The sequence below is a fragment of the Eubalaena glacialis genome, chromosome 2 (genome assembly GCF_028564815.1).
Source record: "Eubalaena glacialis isolate mEubGla1 chromosome 2, mEubGla1.1.hap2.+ XY, whole genome shotgun sequence".
NCBI lineage: Eukaryota > Metazoa > Chordata > Mammalia > Artiodactyla > Balaenidae > Eubalaena > Eubalaena glacialis.
The window spans coordinates 55331286-55343385 of NC_083717.1; the positions used below are offsets into that span (position 1 = coordinate 55331286).

Consider the following 12100-nt stretch of genomic DNA (forward strand, 5'->3'; position numbering starts at 1 on the left):
CTGAAATACAAATTAACCTATATAATAAATATGAAAATCTCACCAGATAGGTTCACTATTAGAGCTGACAAAACAGGAAAAATATTAAGAGAAATTAGTGTGGATCAATATATTAAAATCATTTTAAAACCAGAAAATAAAATCTAAGAAACAAATCCTAATAAGGATCTGTGTGATTAAAAAGAAAAGATGCCTAGATATTAAATAACTCATTAAAAAAGAATACTAATCAACTAAAGGTTAAAAATACAGCAGTCGTAGGACAAACATATAAAAGCGTGAATTCAGAATTTTTAAAAATCTACAGTTAAAACACTGTAATCAAAAAGACAGCTGGAAATAAAATGTAAAACTAAAAAGTTCAATTATATAATAACATTTCAGGAAAATATGAAAGCAAAAAATGAAAGAAGGTGTACCTGACACAGCACGGAGAAATATTTAGCTGTAGTTTATTAATTTAAAAAATATCTAGGGACTTCCCAGGCTGTTCAGTGGTAAAGACATTGCCTTCCAATGCAGGGGGTGGGGGTTCAATCCCTGGTTAGGGACATAGGATCCCACATGCCTCGTGGCCAAGAAAAATAAAAAATAAAAAAAAAACAGAAGCAATATTGTAACAAATTCAATAAAGACTTTAAAAACGGTCCATATAAAAAAAAGAGGAAAAACAGAAGACTATGACAATGACATTAAAAGGACAAATAAATAACAAAATAAGGTCAAAAAAGACACTATCCCCTATGAACACACAGGGTCTATTAAAATTCTTGCTGGAAACCATTTGAAAATGTAAAACGTAGGCTCTGAAAAAAACAAACAAAACAACACTGTCTGAAGAAAATGGCAACTGTATCACAATATAACACATATAATAAAAGGTCAAGGAAAAAAACTGGCCAATGACAAAAGATGAATATTTACTATAAAAAATAATCATGATTAACAAAGCTAGAATAAATTAGTTTGCTGGGACACATTACAAAAAGAATGGAAAAACTGCAAGGATATAAGATACAAAGTCAACAAACCACCTGGACCTGGCTCACTTAACTAGGTAAGGGGGACTAACGAGCACAGTTCCATATGAAATTAAAGCCAAGCCAAAGTCTCTTCATTTGGACAACATGGACAGCTAATGGCATAGGAGCCATTCCGATGCCCAAAGTTGCGGGACAAAACCCTTGCAGCAACTGGGTAACTTGCCGTGGTGCTTTGCACTTTTGCACTCTGGGCCTGTCAGTGCCATGACCTCGGAGAAACCGTGAGACCCAGGTCCTTCAGAACTAACGTACCTCCCACAGCCGCAAAAAGAGAGAACCGAGACAACAGCGTGGATTCTTGAAATGGCATGACTTCTCTGGCCTGAGACCAGAAATGCCGGAGAACACAGGCTTGCCGCACCAGCGGGTGGCAGGACGAAATGACCCCCGTACCACACAGCCTCTCCTGCCCTTAAACCTACTGTAGCCTTTCCTTGGCAGCCGACTCCCTTGTTTCCGCATGGAGGCGCCCAATAACATCCGGGAAGAATTATAAACCTCAGGGAACGCTATGTGGGTTTGGTATAGAAAAGACGTTGGGCTGTCCTGAGGAACACCCTCACATCTTCAACACAGGGGGACCATGGCAAAAAGGGGACAAAATACCACCCAGCCTCTGAATCGGCCCCCATGCAAAGACACTATACTATGCCACGAAGGCAAACATTTGATGGCACAGGGACCAGTCATGAAGCAAATCAACAAAGGAGAGGCAAAGGGTGGGATGATCCACAAAATTGCACCCGTATTTCTTCCTTACACGTGCCTCCAACGCGCCTGAGAGCATCACAAAGGAATGGCCTATGGCCACCATCGATCAACACACCCACCAGTAAACCTGTGGGATTAGCCAACTATCTCACGTGTATTTCCTATTCGCCTTGCTTTCTCTCTGGGCCAGGATCCAAACATCTCACGGCAAGGTGCCAGAGCAACCCCTTGCCACAGAAGGTTGATTTCACAGGGAATTGCCTAAGGCATTTTTGAGTCCCTCCGCAAACAAGAAACAAGAGGGACACAACCCAAGGAGGAGCCATCAGCTTGGCCCAACTCCCAGGGACATTGGCCCACTTGATTTCCCCCGATCATGAGGAGAAACCTAAACTGCATCTGGTCTCCCAAGCAGAACATGACAAAGAAGCGTGGCCTAGGCCAGGACTCATGCTCTGACCCTGAGCATACAGACTTCTGTTTCTTTGAGGGCACAAGGCAATGACCAGGGGTTAGGGGAGGCCTGTAGAACTCAATTGCAGGCAACAGGCCCACCAATGGCTCACGCTTCCTCTCCCACCCGCATGCTGAACCGTGGTAGGGGACAGCAGTCGTGGCTAGACAAAGGCGCCCAGAGACGGCATGCTATCCCTAGCCTTCCCACTTGGATGGGCACCTCAGGCTCCTTTCCCAGTGGCTCTTCTCCCCACAAGAAGACCACCACCCTCAACTTGAACAATGAGGCTGTGGACACCCATGGCAGCAAATGCAACGTGAACCTCTCCCTACTTTCCTTTTGGGAGCCACGTGCTGGACCTCAGTTCCAGTGAGGAGACAGTAGGGATTTCTCACTCATTTTGTTCAGATTTCCAAGGAATGCATCTGTGGGAGTCATCATCGATCCAGGTACATGCTCAAACGCTGAACATGCAAAGTTGCCGATTCCACCACGGGACGGCCAGCGAGCTCAATCATGTCAGCATTCGGGAGTGGCCAGAGCAGAGCCATGGGGCAGGTAGTGCAGTAAAGTCTCAGGGCGTCGCAGCTGGTGTTCCCCAGGAAAAGACCAGAGGTGAGGGTGTAGCCCTGGTGCACAAGTTCCCGTGGCCAAACATCTAGGCTTCAGCAAAGAAGTGCTGCTTACTGCCACAAGGGTTAAACCAGGATCCTTACAGATTGCACGCCAACACCCCTCCGAGACGCCTACGCCACGCCTTGCCTTGCCACATCGTCCTCACTTCGCTGGGTATCACGGACTATATGGAGGGCCCCAGGCTGCTGCTGACATTCGTTCCCTGGCATTCCACCTGACTCGGGGTGAGAGAACACACGTACGCTTGATGATGGTGCATGGCACACCGAGGGAAAGGGCAATACCACCCAGGGATGTGCATTCTATCTCGCCTAAACGTTTCATTTGCTGCCCACCTTGTCTGTGTATCAGCAACCAAATGTGAATACCTCGGGATGCGGATGCCTTCAGAGCATGCAGCCATCAGGACAAAGAGCACCACTGTCCATCAATCCCCTGTTCTGGGGCCCTGCAATTCCTCTCCTGAGCTCTCTCCTCTCCGACAAAGGAAAAGGATGTCATCCTGAACAACAGAGACACCCTCAGGGGAACTGGGCTCCCTCAGCCTAAGAGCCACTGCCCTCTAGGGAAACACACCTGCTCTAGGAACGTACACTTCTGCACAGCTGACTCGCCATCAAGTGGAAACAGGGTCCCTGTGATCTTCCACAACGGAACGGCCATGACTGAAAGTGATGACCTCCATCAAAAGGGGTTCCTCGGGCCCCAGGACAAAGGGCACTGAGGCACCGCTGGACTGAACAAGGGCGACTAGCAGCAGGCATGCTTCCTGGTCTCTGGCCAAGCCAGAGGACCTTCACTTGGACCACATGGAGAGCTAATGGCATCGGAGCCATTCTGATGTCCAAAGGTGCAGCGAAAGACCTTTGCAGGAACTGGGTAACTTGCCATGGTGCCTTGTACTTTCACAATTTGGGCCCATCAGTGCCATGTCCTTGGAGATACCATGAGACCCAGGTCCTCCAGAACCAACGTGTCACGCAGAGTCGTACAAGAAGAGAACTCAGCCAACAGCCTGGACCCTTGAACAACCATGACTTCTCTGACCTGAGGCCAGGCATGCCGGAGACCACAGGTTCACCGCACCAGTGGGTGGCAGGATAAAATGATCCCCGCACTCCACATCCTCTCCTGCCCTTAAACCTGTAGCCTTTCCTTGGCAGCCGACTCCCTTGTTTCTGCATGGTTGTGCTCAATGACCTCCAGGAAGAGCTCCAATCCTCAGGGAATGCTATGTGGGCCGGGTATAGAAACGATGCTGGGATGTCCTGAGGAACACCTTCACATCTTCAACACAGGGAGAACGTGGCCAGACGGGACAAAACACCCCACGGCCTCCAAATTGGCCCCCATGAGAAGACACAATACTGTGTCGGGAAGGCAACCATTTCCTGGCACAGGGACCCACCATGAAGCAAATCAACAAAGGAGAGGAAAAGGGCGGGATGGTCCATGAACATGCACCCTTAATCCTTTTCTACACGTGACTCCAAATGTGCCAGAAGGCATCCCAAAGGAGTTCTGGGAACCCTATGGCCACCGTCGATCCATCTACCACCAGTAAAACTTGAGGGCTTAGCCAGCCTTCGCACGTGTATTTCCCGCTCACCTTGCTTTTCTTTCTCTGCCAGGATCAAAATCTCTCACCGCAAGGTGCCAGAGCCACCCCTCACCAGAGAAGCTAGATTTTCCCGTAATTACCTAAGGCATTTTCCAGCCCCTCCGCACATAACACACAAGAGGGACACAACTCAAGGAGTAGCCATCAGCTTGACCCAAGTCCGGGACAGTGGCCCATTTTTTAAAAAAATTATTTATTTAATTTATTTTTTTTGGCTGCATTGGGTCTTCGTTCTGTGTGAGGGCTTTCTATAGTTGTGGCGAGCGGGGGCTACTCTTCATTGTGGTAAGCAGACTTCTCATTGCAGCGGCTTCTCTTGTTGTGGAGCATGGGCTCTAGGCACACAGCTTCAGTAGTTGTAGCATGTGGTCTCCGTAGTTGTGGCTCACGGTCTCTAGAGTGTAGGCTCAGTAGTTGTGATGCACGACTTAGTTGCTCTGCAGCATGTGGGATCTTCCCAGACAAGGGCTTGAACCAGTGTACCCTGCATTGGCAAGCAGATTCTTAACCCCTGCGCCACCAGGGAAGCCCAACAGGGGCCCGTTTGATTTCCCCGATCAGCAGGAGAAACCGAAACTGCATCCTGTCTCCCAAGGAGCCTGGCGTAGGCCAGGACTCCTGCCCTGACCCTGAGGGCAGAGACTTCTGCTTCCTTGAGGACACAAGGCAATGACCAGGGGGCAGGAGACGCCTGTAGAACTCAGTGGCAGGCCATAGTACCGCCAATGGCTCATGCTTCCTCTCCCACCAGAAGGCTGAACCACAGCAGAGAACAGCAGTCCTGGCTAGACTCAGGTGCCCAGAGATGGCACGCTGTCCCTAGCCTTCCCACGTGGATGGGAATCCCAGGCTCCTTCCCAATGGCTCTTTCCCCACAAGAAGCCTGCCACCCTCAAACTGAACAAAGTTGCTGCAGACGCCCACGGTAGCAAATGTAACGTGAACCTCTCCTTATTTTTCCTTTGGGAACCATGTGCTGGACTTCAGTTTCAATGAGGAGATGATGGGGATTGCCCACTCATTTTGTTCAGATTTCAAAGGAATGTATTTATGGGAGTCATCATCGATTGAAGCACCTGCTCAAAGTCTGGATGTGCAAAGTTGCAGCCTCCACTGCCGGAAGCCAGCAAGCTCAATCATGTCCACAGTCAGGAGCGGACAGAGCCGAGCCATGGGGCAGGAAGTGCAGCCACATCGCAGGGCATTGGAGCTCGGGTGCCACGGGAAAAGCCCAGAAGGTGAGAGTGTAGTCCAGGTGCACAAGTCCCCATGGCGAAACATCTAGGTTTTGGCAAAGAAGTTCCACTTACTGCCACAAGGTTTCCACCAGGAAGCTCAAGGACTTCACGCCAACACCTCTCTGAGACTCCTTCACCTTGCCTCACCTTGCCTCGCCTTGCCGCATTGTCCTCACTTCACTGGGTATCATGGACTATACAGAGGGCCCCATGCTGCTGCTGCCATTCGTTAACTGGCACTCCACCTGGCTTGGGGTGAGAGAACACACGCAAGGTTGAGGATGGTGCACGGGTGCACAGAGGGACAGAGCGATACCACCCAGCGATGTGTGCTCTATATTGCCTCAGCATTTCATTTGCTGCCCAGCTTGTCTGTGTGTTCGCAGCCAAACGTGAATGCGTCGTGGGGCAGATGCCTTCAGAGCACGTGGCCATCAGCAAAAAGAGTGCTGCTGTCCATCAACCCCCTGGTACGGGCCCTGCAATTCCCCTCCTGAGCGACCTCCCCACTGACACAGCATAAGGATGTCATCCTGAACCCCTGAGACACCCTCAGGGGAACTGGGACCCCTCAGCCTTACAGCCACTGCCCACCAGGGGAACACACCAGCTCTTGGCAAATACGCTTCCTCACAATGGACTCCCCATCAAGGGGAAACGTGGTCGCTGCAATATTCCACAAGGGAAGGGCCCTTGGCCGAATTCGATGACCTCCATTAAAAGTGGCTCGAAGGGACCCGTGACAAAGGGTACCTGAGGAACCCCTGGACTGACCAAGGGGGACTCACCAGCAGGCATGCTTCCTGGCCTCCAGCCAAGCCAGAGGCCCTTCCCTTGTACCACATGCAAAGCTAATGGTGCCAGAGCAATTCCAAAGCCCAAAGTTGAGGGTCAAACCCTTGCAGCAACTGGGTAACTGACTGCAGCACCATGCGCTTTCGGACTCTAGGCCCATCAGTGACATGACCTTGGAAAAAGCGTGAGACCCAGGACCTCCAGAACCAATGTGTCATCCACAGTCGCACAATGAGAGAACCCAGCCAAGAGCCAGGACCCTTGAACCGGCATGGCCTCTCTGGCCTGAGGCCAGGTACGCCGGAGACCATAGGCTTGCCGCACCAGCAAGTGGCAGGACAAACTAACACCTGCACCACATATCCTCTCCTGCCCTTAAACCTGTAGCCTTTCCTTTGCAGCCAACTCCCTTGTTTCCGCATGGTTGCGCCCAGTGACCTCCGGGAAGAGCTCCAAACCTCAGAGAATGCTATGTGCGCCGGGTATAGAAATGATGCTGGGCTCTCCTGAGGAACACCTTCATGTCTTCAACACATGGGGGAACGTGGAAAGACACTGACAAAACACCCCACGGCCTCCAAATCGGCCCCCATGAGAAGACACAATACTGTGCCACGAAGGCAACCATTCGCTGGAACAGTGACCCTCCATGAAGCAAATCAACAAAGGAGAGGAAAAGGGGAGGATCGTCCATGAACATGCACCATAATCCTTTCCTACACGTGTCTGCATATATGCCTGAAGGCATCCCAAGGAGTTCCGGGAACCTAAAGGCCACCATCAATCTATCCACCCACGAGCAAACCTGTGGGTTTAGTCAACACTCTCACGTGTATTTCCCACTCGCCTTGCCTTTCCCTCTCCACCAGGATCCAAACGGGTCACAGCAAGGTGCCAGACCACCCCTCACCAAAGAAGCTTGATTTCCCAGGGAATTGCCTAAGGCATTTTTCAGCACCTCCACACACAACACACAAGCAGGACACAACCCGAGGAGGAGCCAAGAGCTTGGCCAAACTCCGGGGAACAGTGGCCCATTTGATGTCTCCCCATCATCAGAAGAAACCTAAACTGCACCCCGTCTCCCAAGCAGAACATGACACAGAAACCAGGCTTAGGACAGGACTCCTGCTCTGACCCTGATCGCAGAGACTTCTCTTTCCTTGAGGGCACAAGGCAATGGCCAGGGGGCAGTGGAGGCCTATAGAACTCAATGGCAGGCCAGAGGTCCACCAATGGCTCACACTTCCACGCCCACCCGCATGCTGAACTGCAGAAGGGGACAGGAGACCTGGCTAGACTCAGGGGCCCAGAGACATCAAGCTGTCCCCAGCATTCCCACGTGGATGGGCATCCCTTGCTCCTTTCCAAATGGCTCTTTCCCCACGAGGAGGTTGCCACCCTCAACGTGAACAACGTGGTTCAGATGCCCAAGGTCGCAAATGCAACGTGAACCTCTCTGTAATTTTCTTTTGGGAACCACGTGCTGGACCTCAGTTCCGATGAGGAGACAGTAGAGATTGCTCACTCATTTTGTTCAGATTTCCAGGGAATGCATTTATGGGAGTCATCGTTTATCCAAGCACCTGCTCAAAGGCTGGATGTGCAAAGTCACAGCCTCCACCGCGGGAGGGCTAGAGAGCTCAATCATGTCAGCAGTCAGGAGTGGCCAGAGCCGAGCCATGGGGCAGGAAGTGCAGCCAAGTCTCGGGGCATTGGAGCTCGGGTGCCCCTGGAAGAGCCCAGAAGGTGAGGGTGTAGTCTCGGTCACAAGTCCCCGTCGCCAAACATCTAGGTTTCTGCAAAGAAGTTCTGCTTACTGCCACAAGGTTTCCACAAGGAACCTCAAGGACTTCACGCCAACAGCCCTCTGAGACTCCTTCACCTTGCATCACCTTGACGCACTGTCCTCACTTCGCCGGGTATCACGGACTATACGGAGGGTGCCACGTTGCTGCTGGCATTTGTTCCCTGGCACTGCACCTGGCTCAGGGTGAAAGAACACATGCACTTTTGAGGATGGTGCTCGGGTGCACAGAGAGAAAGGGCGATACCACCCAGTGATGTGCGCTCTATCTCGCCTCAACATTAAATTTGCTGCCCATCTTGTCTGTGTGTCCACAGCCAAACGTGAATGCATCGTGGTGCAGACGCCTTCAGAATGCACAGCCATTAGCACACTGAGTGCTGCCGTCCATTAACCCCCTGCTACGGCCCTGCAGTTCCCCTCCTGAGTGACCTCCACACCGACACAGCAAAAGGATGTCATCCTGAACCCCTCAGAAACCTTCAGGGAAAATGGGCTCCCTTAGCCTAAGAGCCACTACCCTCCAAGAGAACAAATCCGCTCTTGGCATATAGGTTTTCACTTAATGGACTCGCCCTCAATGGGAAATGTGGTCCCTGAGATCTTCCACAAAAGAACGGTCTTGGACCTAATGTGATGACCTCCATTAAAAGCGGCTCATAGTGATCCATGACAAAGGGCACCTGAGGAACCCCTGGACTGACAAAGGGGGACTCAACAGCAGGCATAGTTCTGGCCCTCCTGACAGGCCAGAAGAGCTTCCCTTGAACCACATGCAAAGCTAATGGCATAGGAGCCATTCAGAGGCCCAAATTGCCAGGGCAGACCATTGCAGCAACTGAGTAAGCTGCTGTGGTGCCTTGCACTTTCACACTCTGGACCCGTCAGTGACATGACCTCAGAGAAGCTGTGAGACCCAGATCCTCCAGAACCAACAGGTCACACACAGGTGTGCAATGAGAGAATCCAGCCAACAGCCTGGACACTTGAAACGGCATGACTTGTCTGGCCTGAGGCCAGCCAGCCAGAGACCACAGGCTCACAGCACAAGCGGGTGGCTGGACAAAATGACCCCCGCACCACACATCCTTTCCTGCCCATAAAACTGCAGCCTTTCCTTGGCAGCCGACTACCTTGTCTCCACCGGGTTGCACCCAATGACCTCCGGGAAGAGCTAAATACCTCAGGGAATGCTATGTGGGCTGGGTATAGAAACGATGCTGGGCTGTCCTCAGGAACACCTTCACATATTCAGTACAGGGGGAACGTGGTCAGGCAGGGACAAAACACCCCACGGCCTCCAAATCGGCCTCCATGAGAAGACACCATACTATGCCACGAAGGAAAGCATTTGCTGGCACAGGGACAAGCCATGGGGCAAGCCATGTGTGCTCCCGTATTCCTTCCTTACATGTACCTCCAAACGCTCCTGAGGGAATCCCAAATGTGTTCCGGGAATGCTATGGCCACCGTCAATCTATCCAACCACCAGTAAACTGTGGGCCTAGTCAGCCATCTCACGTGTCTTTTCCACTCTCCTTGCCTTTCTCTCTCCACCGGGATCCCAATGTGTCACAGCAAGATGCCAGAGCCACCCTTCACCAAAGAAGCTTGCCATGACCAAGCTTGACTAAGGCATTTTCTAACCCCTTCACACAGCACACACAAGCAGGACACAACCGGAGGAGGAGCCATCAGATTTGCCAAATTCCCGGGAACAGTGGTCCATTTGATTTCTCCCCTCATCAGGAGAAACATAAACTACATCTGGTCTCCCAAGCAGAACATGACAAAGAAGCCCGACCTAGGCCGGGAATCCTGTTCTGACCCTGAGCATACAGACTTCTATTTCTTTGAGGCCATAAGGCAATGACCAGCAGGTGGGGGCGGCCTGTAGAACTCAAGTGCAGGCGACAGGACCATCAATGGCTCACGCTTCTGCTCCTATCTGCATACTGAACCGTGGCAGGGGACAGCAGTCCTGGCTAGACCAAGGAACCCAGAGATGGGACGCTGTCCCGAGCCTTCCCACTTGGATTGGCATCCCAGGCTCCTTTCCCAATGGCTCTGCTCCCCATGAGAAGACCACAACACTCAACCTAGAACAAAGTGGCTGTGGACACCCATGGCAGAAAATGCAACGTGAAACTCTCCCTACTTTCCTTTTGGGAGCCACGTGCTGGACCTCAGTTCCAACGAAAAGATGGTAGGGATTTCTCCCTCATTTTGTACAGATTTCCAAGGAATGCATTTGTGGGAGTCATCATCGATCCAAGCACATGCTCAAACGTTGGACATGGCAAGTTGCAGATTCCACCAGGGGACGGACAGCGAGCTGAATCATATCAGCATACAGAAGCGGCCAGAGCTGAGCCACGGGGCAGGAAATGCAGCCAGATCTCAGGGCATCGAAGCTCGTGTTCCCCGAGAAAAGACCAGAAGGGGAGGGCGTAGCCCCGGTGAACAAGTTCCCGTGAACAAACCTTTAGGTTTAGCAAAGAAGTGCCGCTTACAGCAACAAGGGTTAAAGCAGGATCCTCATGGAATGCACGCCAACACCCCTCCAAGACTCCTTCGCCTGGCCTCGCCTTGCCACATCGTCCTCACTTCAATGGGTATCAGACATTATACGGATGGCCCAGGCTACTGCTGGCATTTCTTCCCTGGCATTCCAACTGGCTCGGGGTGAGAGAACACACGCATGCTTCAGGAGGGTGCAGGGGCGCTCCGAGGGAAAGGGCGATACCACCCAGCGAATTGGGCTCTATCCCTCCTCAAACATTTCATTTGCTGTCCATCTTGCCTGTGTGTCCACAGCCAAATGTGAAAGCATCGTGGCACAGACGCCTTCAGAGCGTGCGGCCATCAGGACAAAGAGCACCGCCGACCAACAACTCCCTGGTTTCCGGCCCTGCAATTCCTCTCCTGAGCACTCTGCCCTCCATCACAGCAAAAGGATGTCTTCCGGATCCCCTGAGACACAGTCAGGACAACTGGGCCCCCTCAGCCTAAGAGCAAGTGCCCTCTACGGGAACAAACACGCCCTTGGCACTTATGACTCCACACAGTGGACACGCCCTCAAGGGGAACAGATCTTCCACAAGGGAGGGGCCCTTGGCCGAATATGACGCCCTCCATCAAAAGCGGCTCGCAGGGATCCACGACAAAGGGCACCTACGGAACCCCTGGACTGATCAAGGGAGACTCACAGCAGGCATACATCTTGGTCTACTGCCAAGCCAGAGGAACTTCCCTAGGACCGCAACCAAAGCTAATGGCGTGGGAGCCATTCCAATGCCCAAAGTGGCGGGGCAAACCCTTGCAGCAACTGGGTAACTTATCGTAGCACCTTGCACATTCGCACTCTTCTCTTCAATGACAAGACCTTGGAGAAACCGTGAAGCCCAGGTCCTCCAGAACCAAAGTGTCACCCACAGCCGTGCAATGAGAGAACGCATCCAACATTCTGGACCCTTGAACCGGCATGACTTCTCTGGATTGAAGCAATGCACGCTGGAGATCACAGGCTCGCAGCACCAGAGGGTGGCAGGACAAAATGACCCCTGCAGCACACATTCACTCCAGCCCTTAAACCTGTAGCCTTTGCTTGGCAGCCGACTCCCTTCTTTCTGCATGGTTGGGCCCAAAGACCTCTGGGAAGAGCTCCAAACCTCAGGGAATGCTATGCGGACTGGGTATAGCAATGACGCTGGGCTGGCCTAAGGAACACCTTCACATCCTCAACATAGGGGCAGTGAGGCCACACAGGGAAAAAACATCCCAATGCCTCCA

The 12100-nt window shown here is 51.9% G+C and overlaps 4 non-coding genes across 4 annotated transcripts; all 4 read right to left on the reverse strand.

The window, feature by feature from the left end:
* Positions 1-2566: 2566 nt before the first annotated feature.
* On the reverse strand, positions 2567-2658 carry LOC133086157 (small nucleolar RNA SNORD116). Its single transcript, XR_009699924.1, has one exon. It is a non-coding gene; the product is annotated as a small nucleolar RNA SNORD116 (small nucleolar RNA).
* Positions 2659-5446: 2788 nt separating this feature from the next.
* LOC133085900 (small nucleolar RNA SNORD116) lies at positions 5447-5538 on the reverse strand. Its single transcript, XR_009699700.1, has one exon. It is a non-coding gene; the product is annotated as a small nucleolar RNA SNORD116 (small nucleolar RNA).
* Positions 5539-7989: 2451 nt separating this feature from the next.
* Positions 7990-8081, reverse strand: LOC133085796 (small nucleolar RNA SNORD116). Its single transcript, XR_009699589.1, has one exon. It is a non-coding gene; the product is annotated as a small nucleolar RNA SNORD116 (small nucleolar RNA).
* Positions 8082-10489: 2408 nt separating this feature from the next.
* On the reverse strand, positions 10490-10581 carry LOC133086498 (small nucleolar RNA SNORD116). The gene has a single exon (XR_009700252.1). It is a non-coding gene; the product is annotated as a small nucleolar RNA SNORD116 (small nucleolar RNA).
* Between the last annotated feature and the right edge of the window lie 1519 nt (positions 10582-12100).